Source organism: Brugia malayi, assembly GCF_000002995.4.
Source record: "Brugia malayi strain FR3 genome assembly, contig: Bm_v4_Chr2_contig_001, whole genome shotgun sequence".
NCBI lineage: Eukaryota > Metazoa > Nematoda > Chromadorea > Rhabditida > Onchocercidae > Brugia > Brugia malayi.
Genome location: NW_025062476.1, coordinates 6982626 through 6992055, shown reverse-complemented (window position 1 = coordinate 6992055; position 9430 = coordinate 6982626).

Sequence of the window (9430 nt, the reverse complement as noted above, 5' to 3'; positions counted from 1 at the left end):
AAACAATTCAAAAAATCTCAATAAAATGTAAATTTTCTTCCAATGTTTATTGAAATATTTGTAAACAAAAGTAATTCATTTTTTTAAGATTGGGAAAAAAGAACATTTCGAAGAGACGAGGAAAAGCAGACAGTGAAAAAAAAAAAAAAAAACAACAAGAATGAAATGAGATGAAAGAGGGGACAAGAAAGAAGAAAGAAAAACAAAATGAAACAAAAAAAAAAAAATGAAAAAATGAAAGGAATGAATGAATTTGTATTATTATTTTTAAAAAAAAAAAAATTTCATTTTGATATATATCAAATAACATAAAAATTTACGTTTCAAATATAAATTTTCATTAATATATCAAAAAAAAAAAAAAAAAGGAAAGAAAAAGAATAAAACTAAAAATGAAATTAATAATTGTTTAAAAAGTCGGAAAAAAATTAAAAACGAATCAAATGAACTGTAATTTTTAACAATAAAATGATATATAATTTTATTGAATAAATAATATTATTTTAATTTTCTTTCTGCTTTTTTTTTTTTTTTTTTTGAAGAAAACAATAATTCCAACACACATCGAATAAATAAATAAGTAAGCAAATGAATAAACAAGAATTGTAATAAACAACAACAGCAATAGCGACAAGACAGGAAATCTCATTTTTTTAAAAAAAAAAATTTTCTTACCTAAATTCTTTATTTATAAAACAATCACATATATAACTGATTAAAAAAAAAAAAGAAAGTAAAAAGGCTTTAATTTTTCTTCAATATTCAAAAATTTCTATCAATATTTTATGGTATGCAAAAATTTTTTCTCTTTCTTTTTTTTTTTTTTTTTTTGTTTTGTAATATTTTGTTGAAATAGAAATTTCGACCGGTATTTTGTTGACAAAAGTGCAATTTTAGTCGATATTTCATGAGAGAAAAAAAAATTTTTTATGTTATTTTGATGAGACATAAAAGTTATACTGATATATCAATCAGACTTTGATGATGACATTTTACCTTTCTTTCAGTTGTTTTATTTTCACCGTGACAGCTTTTCTCGTGCTTAAAAAAATTATCCTTTATTATCTAATTATTTGAAAAATATATGAAACTAAAAAAATACTATAATGCATAATTTAAAGATTTTTTCAAATGTTTCTTACTTTTCAAAGTTTACTAAAATACAAAATTTTCCTACTGCTTAAAGTACAGAATAAAGAAAAGTTTTCTTTTTCTTTAAAAAAAAAAAAAAAAAACAAAGAAAAGATTATAAAATTTTAAATAGCTTTACCGGAAGCTATAAATCATAACGATCACATAAATAATATTTTCTAATAATATCTCTTTCAAAAAAAGAATATAAGAAAAAAATTTATGTATTGGTTCTCAACATTTAAGTATTTCTTTTAAATCAATTATTATTTAAGATGTGAAGAAAACAAATGCAAAGAAGCTGAATTTTTTTTAAAAAAAATGAGATCAATTATTTGCTTAAAAGAAAAGTAAGAAAAAGAAGGAAATTAGTAAAAAAAAGGAATAGAAAAGTTCAAACAAAAGGAATTTATTTGATAATAAACTGAAGCTGTTAACTAGAAACTTGATTATTATTATTATTATTATTATTACTATTACTATTATTATTATTATTTATTATTATTTTTATTTTTATTATTATTATTACTATTATTACTGTTATTATTATTATACTTTAGAGAAAGAATATTGAAGTCCACTATGTTTTCTAAAAAATTGACTTAGCTTTAAAAATAAGTTGAAAAATTGCACTGAAATATAATCCATAGTAATTAATAATAACTAATACTTTCTATAAGTTAATTATATCATTATAATGATAATACTGAATTGGAAATTATTATCACTCAATTAATGGAATATTTTTGCTTTCCTTTTTCTAAGATAATAGAAAATATTTGCTCAAACAAATTACAGTTTATTTAAGAGGTAAAGAAGAAAAGGACAACAATAATTGATTTGCTTGTTCACTTATCATTGATCATTATAACTTATCATTTTATTATCATTACATACCATACAATGAGTTGAAAAAAATAAAAATAAAACTAATCAAATAAGATGAAAACATCTAATTAAATAATGTTTTTCATTCCATTTCTTTCTTTCCTTCATTTTTTTTCGCCCTGTCAATTTAAAGCTTTTACAGTGTCCTTTAATTTTTAATCAGTAATGATCAATCAAATCATTCATATATTTTTTTTAAATTAATATCATCTATTTCATATGATTGATATATATTCTTAAAATAATGCTTAATTGCATTTCTTTTTCTTACTAATAATGTTTTTTGTTTTTTTTTTTTTTTTTTTTTTTTTTTTACTAAGAAAAAAAACTTATGCATATTGAATTTTATTTTTCATGATTTTAAATTACTCATCAAATCAGAAAGAAAGAAATGATAAAATTTTAAACAAATAAAAATAAAAAAAAAGAAAAACAAGACGATAAACTGATTTCTAAAACAACCAAAAATAACAGTTAAGAATGGATTTAAATGCTATTTAAGCTAATTAATTGACATATAGCTAGTTATCAAAATGATTATTATGATTATTCGTCATCAATTATAATTTTGAATGTTTTAATTAACTGAAATTACTAAACCAATTATTCACAGCTAACAACATTCAAAAATGAAAAATAAAAAATAAAGATTGAAAATATAGCAAAGTATCATTTGTAAAAATTAAACATTTCGCTTCATATATTCCAAAATTATTTAAAAAATTTTTAACTTCAAAAGATGCGGAAATTATTCGTTTCTCATTCTTTCTCCTTCAACCATATCATTTACTTATCATTAAAATCGCATTAATACACTTTTTCATCTATCGATGAACAAATGAGCTGTGTGAAATTTATGTGCATGTTTTTGTATTTCAAAAACCTGAAATAAACAATTTGAAGAAAGTCCAGATTTTTCATTTTTTTTCCATAATTATCAACACTTTTCTGCTCCTATTATGCTATTTTTTCCCTACAGCTATCGCAAAAAAAAAGAAAATAAATAAATAAAATGCAATAAATATTTTTTGACTTTTTGGAGGATTAAATTATTTTTCATCTTTATCTATTTATTATCAATGAAATTAATAATGAATAAAATTAAGACAAAAAATAATATGAAATAGGGCGAATTTGAAACAGATGAACAATTATCAAATTAATTAATTTATTAATTAATTTATTGATGAATCAAAGGATCGAAATACAATACAACAAAATTTTTACGCCATTACCAAATTTAAACATTATTAAATGATTTAAGAAAAAAAAAGAAAAAAGATATTGATATAATTATAATAAAATGCATGCAATGTTGAAATATGGCAATATTGATTGATCAATTTTTTATCTTTTATTTTTATTTTTTACTTTGTACCACTTTTGTTTTTTTAAATTGACAAGATTTAAATGATAGAATAGTGAAATAAATTTTTATTTTTCCATATCATTTTTAAAAATACATTGCTAATAATAAAAATTATCTATTTATATAGCAAATAATAATAACGATCTTGAATGATAACAATAAATAATAACAATAATAATAATAAATAATAATAACCAATAATAATAATCAATATTTAATAACAACAAAAGCAATAACAGCAGTAGTAATAATAGTAATGAATAATAATAAACAATAAATTATTCATAAATTATTAAAATGTGAAGTTTTTAAATAATATACTATAAAATTTAACTTGATTCAATTATTTTTTAAAATACTCGAAAGTTTATTCACTATACGAATGATATTTACATCGAAGAAAACAGAGGAAAAAATGTAGTACTATATACAATGATTGTATGAGAACTAGTATCAGTTAAAATTATTTTACAAAATGAATAATTTATTTGAGCGTTTATTCTGATAAATGAATCATTGAACTTTTAAAATGTTTAACATTTTAAAAGTAACAATTTCATTTTCATTATTGTATACAAAATATGAAATAAAATGTTGAATTATCATCATAACCGTCAGCATTACTATTATCACTATCTTTTTTTATTAACTAATATTTTATTTAATATTATAGTTATGTTTTCTGATAATTTTTGCTGATTACTTTCAAATTTTATATAAGTTGAAAACTTTCAAAATTTAAACAGAAGAATGGTAAAATATTAAAAAATTTATTCATACATATTTCAGTCTTTTTGTTTTTTTTCTTTTTTTTTTTTTGTCTTCTTTTTCCTATCGATGATAATAACAAATGTAAAAATGAATTAGCTAAAAGTTAAGCTAAAGAGATGTTTATCAGTGTTCTTTATCAATATATCACCAACATACATATAAAATAGGAACAACAAAAGGAAAAGAACACTAAAATAGATAATAGAAGTTTCTGGCAAACCAAATAAAAAAATGATGGAAATGTATATACTCCGATTTTATTTGCAAAAGAGGGAGGGAGAGAGAAAGAGAGGGAAAGAGAAAGAGAGAAAGAGAACGTAGTCTTTTAAGCAAATCATAATGCACTTTGCAATATTGATTGAAAAGTGAAAAAAAAAGGCGAGATAAATGTTCCAACCATTGAAGAAAAATCAATGGGAAATTTTCTATTTCACTCTAACAAGAAATTCAATAAGTATTTTTGTGTTTCTCGGAAAGAAATTCATTGAATGATTTTTCCATCCCGCGGAAAGGAATTTAATGAATGAGTTTTTGTCCAGTAGAAAGGAATTTGATAGCAAATTTTTTTTTTCCTGAGGAAAACTCAACAAAAATTATAAAATGTCCTTGAATGAAATGAAATATAAGGATGAAATAAGGAAGGAATACAAAAATATGATAGTTTCTAGCAAAATACGTAATGGATAATTTGCATATGAAAAAATTGGAAAAATCGAAAAGAATAAAATGAAACATTTTTGGAAGAAAGAATCAAATGCAAATGTATCTGTGCATTTGTTCAAAATAACAGTTAGACAACAATAATAATAACAACAAAAACGAAAACAAACAATGATAACAACAAGCACAATAATAACAATAACAGCAACAATAATAATAATAGTAGCAACAACAATGATAACAATAGCAACGATAACAACAACAACAATAGCAATATTGACACAAACAATAACAAGAATAACAATAATTACACAAAGAATATTAATGATGACAATAATAAAAAAATAATAAAATAGCTATAACAATTTGAATTGTAATAGCTAAATAATTAACTAACAGTGCATTCGATAAATAATAAACAAATAAAACTGATAAATGAATATAAGTTTCAGTAAACAAATTATATCAAAGACAAAAGTGAAATGAAACTCTTTATTTAAATAAACATATTTCTAAGTTAAAACGGAAAATGGCAATTACAAAAGTTCTTACTGCTGTTGCAAACATTAATTAATTAATTATACAATTCGTTGAGAAATGAAAAAAAAAGAAGAGTGAGAGAGCGAAAGAGAGAGGTAGAAGAAAAAAAAGAAAATAGACTGAAATTTAAGGTGAAAATTGTGTACTTTATCATTAATACAATGATTGACACAAATTGTTAATGCTTAAAAAAGTAGAAACAAAATGAGAAAGAAATAACTAAATGAATTGTAAAAAAAATAAGAAAATTTCTCGAAAGAAAAAAAAAAAGGAAAAGATAAAATAATAAATTATCGATGCATTTTTTCTCTTTTTTTTCTCTTAATTTGATTGAATCATTCTTTCGTTTTAATCGCCATTTTATTTTTTCCAAATGAAAACTAATTAAAATTATTTTTGCAAAGAAATTTTTTCGTAAATTGTAATTAGTGATATTAACATTATCTTGAAAGCTTGCCCTCATTAATTTTTAATATTTCAATTTGTAACTAAATTTTTTTAACGTTTTTTGATTTCTTGACTGTTCCTTTTTTTGGGCGTAAAAATTTGATTAGTTTCTTTTTTTCATTGTTTGTTTTTAATTTCAATCTTTCAAAATAAATATATTCAATAATACTATTTTTTTTTTTTGTTGTTGTTGATTAATTAAAAATAAATCCTAACAATAAATTTATCCATTTGTTTATTTTTTATTATTATTATAACTAATTAATTGTTTTTTCTTTTAGTTGCAATATTTAAAAAAAAAAAAATATGTAATCATTTGGAGTTTTCATTTATCGTCTTTTTTTTTTTTAATTTTCTGCTATTAATTTATTTCTTAATTTTTTGCTAACAAAAAAAATTATGAAAAAGTTTGAAAAGTTTCCAAAACATTTCATCATTTTTAATGCTTAATACTTATAAACCGTTTAAAATTTCTAAGGGAAAAACGAAAAACCTTTTTTATGATAAAATTTTAAAGTATTCCAAATATAAATAACACATATTTTTAAATTTTATTCACTACCGCAATATATTCCATCAGTATCATTCAAGTGTTATTTAAAATTATTACAAATCCGAAAATAACAATTTAAAATTATGCTTCTACTTATTATTTATTTTTATTATATTTGATTAGAGTAAACAATAAGTCAATGTTAAGTACACAAAATCTGCAGAAAAAAAAAAGAGAAGAAACAATTAGCAATAAAATGTCAATAAGATAAATCATCAAATAAGAAAGAAAAAGCGCTTTCAAAAAAAAAAAAGGAATAAAAGTGCACAAATGAAAAAAATCGAAATGAAATGTAAAAGATAATATTACTAAAGGCTAAACCTTTGATCAATTTCATATTTATATTAAAAAGAAAAAGAAATCTGTCATATACTTACTTTATTTGTTTGTTATATCAATGAAGAAAAAAAAAAAAAAAAAACTAAGATTTGAGTTTTTACTTTCGCTCTTTTTTGGAAATCAAAATTTTTAAACATAAAATTTACTTGAAATGAAATAGAATGAATTAATACATGTCAAAAAGGATTGGAATAGGGAATTAAAAAATTGAATTGAATAATTGATTAGAATAGAATGGAGACTGATAGAAGAAGAATATTTTTTCTGTCTCTCTCCCCTTCTTTTTTTTAAAAATATAAAATTTGAAAAAAATTAGCTTAAATGAATTGGGATGAATTAGTAGTGCATGCTAAAATATGAAATCAGAGCTGAAATGGAGAAGTGGAGAAATACGATTGAGTAGTTGGATATGAATAGAATTAAAAATCAAAATTAGAATTAGATGAAAAAGAAAAAATAGAAAAAAATGAAGGAATATGATTTACAAATTATATAGAATATCATATGCCAACACGAAATGTTTAATTCAATTTAACTGAGTAAATATAAATAAATATCTACTTATATATATTTAATTACACTCAAATTTATTTTTTAATTTACTTATTCCTTCACTTATTTACACATTTATTTATTCAATCATTTATTATTTGTTTATATATTAATGCTTAAAAAAGGCATTTATAGAGAAGCTAAAAGATGGAAGAGGAAAAAAGGATGGCTTTTTAAAAAAGATACAAAAAAAAAAGAGTATGCTATAGCATTTAAATCGATGTTTTTTTTAAAACAGAGAAGACAGAAAGGGAGAGAGGGAGAGAGAAAGGGAGAGAAATATTTAGAAAGGAAAATGGAAGCATAAAAATTAGACTTAATGATAAGGCTTAAAAAGCTTAATCGAAACATGAGAAAAATATTGATAATCGATATAAAAACAAAAAGAAACGAACAGCTGTAATGATGAAAAATAAAAATGTGTTCATTTCAGGAAGAACAAAAAAAAGGAAAAATTGAAATAAAAACAAAATAAAAGAAAACTTAGGGAATAATTTATATAGCTTAGTCAAAATTTTTAGTATGAAATATGGCCAAGGATTTTTGTGTATAGAAATGGGCCAATGATTTTAGAGCCAAGGATTATTATGCAATTACTTGTTGACAATTGCTTCTTTCAAAATTTTCTTTTTTTTTTCATTTCATTTTGCTTTTGCATAACTTTTTTGCACTCCCTCGACATTATCACTTTCTGGAAAATTAATATCGGAAAACCGGATATCTTATTATTGCTATTTAATGGGACAAAAATTAATATGTTATTTTTTTTTTTTTTTTTTTCTATAATTAAACCATCAAAGCAATTAATTATTGAAGGAAAGAAAATTTAACACTTTTTTCGCCACATTCTTTTCATTAAAATTTAATAATTAAAAGGATTTTCTCTTCATTGTACTAAATAATAATTACTTTATTACAATTATCTGTATCATTTAATTAATAAAAGCTTATTTAATTTGTTGAAGAAATTTAATTAATTAAAACTTTATTGGCTTCTTTTTCAACTATCCTATAACAAACACATTGATATTTTGCATTTGTTTTTTTACACACAAAAATTCGTTTATCCATTTGATATTTTTATGATTCTGAAAATATTTCAAATTCTCTACAATATAAAATATATAAATATAAGTAAAATATTTCAAAAAAAAAATTTTTTTCAATTTCTTTTCTTTTATCGTTTGCTAAAAATGTAATATTTCCTTAACTTACTTTTTTGTAGTATAACCAATTTTTGTTTGTTCAATAATATAAGTAATAAATGAATAATTCTTGTATTTTTCTCCTTTCTCTTTTCTTTTTTTTTTCCTTTTCTGAAAAATTGTAAAAATCAGAAATTTTTATGATTTCATCGATCAAAACATCAGCAATTTTTTTTTCTGCTGTAAAACTCAAATTGATTGGGATATATTATCACTAAAGCTATGAGTAACTAAATTCATTTGTTTCTAAAATAAAATAAAAAGGAAAAAACTTTTTTTTAAATATTCATAAATAAATGTTTTAAAAGTAAACAATTAATGATTAATAGTAAAATGAATGAATGAACTATTAGTTGTTTATGTTTGAAAAAAGTTAGCTTAATTCGATTAAGGAATAAATATATCAAAATATTCCATTCATTTATTTATAACTATATCATAGATTATAATTAAGTTAAACACATTTATTTATAATGGAGTTTTCTAAATAGTTAATATCTGATATGTACACAAACCGTTTGCAATAAAAATTATGAACATTACTTATAGTGAATAATTTTGATTAATTGTATAAAATGTAACGGCGAAAATCCTGTAAAATATACGTATATACCAATATTACCTGCTTTATGTTATATAAATTAATAATTTAACATGATTTAAAAATATTTTACTGTAATATGATTAAAATATGCATGAAGAAATATACATTTCAGGATTAAATTATTATATAAATTAATAAGTCATAATGATGAAAGGTTAATTTGTAAGATAATAAATGATAAACTAAGTTAATATCTATTTAACTGTTTGATTTTTTGAAAATTTATAAATATATAAGTAATAATGTTTCAATAATTATTTCACACACACTCACAACCGTTGACATAAATTAAATTAACATTCTCTCAATTATTTAAACATTTAATATTATTATACGTTATTAGTAAATCTATTTTAAAAAATATTTATTTT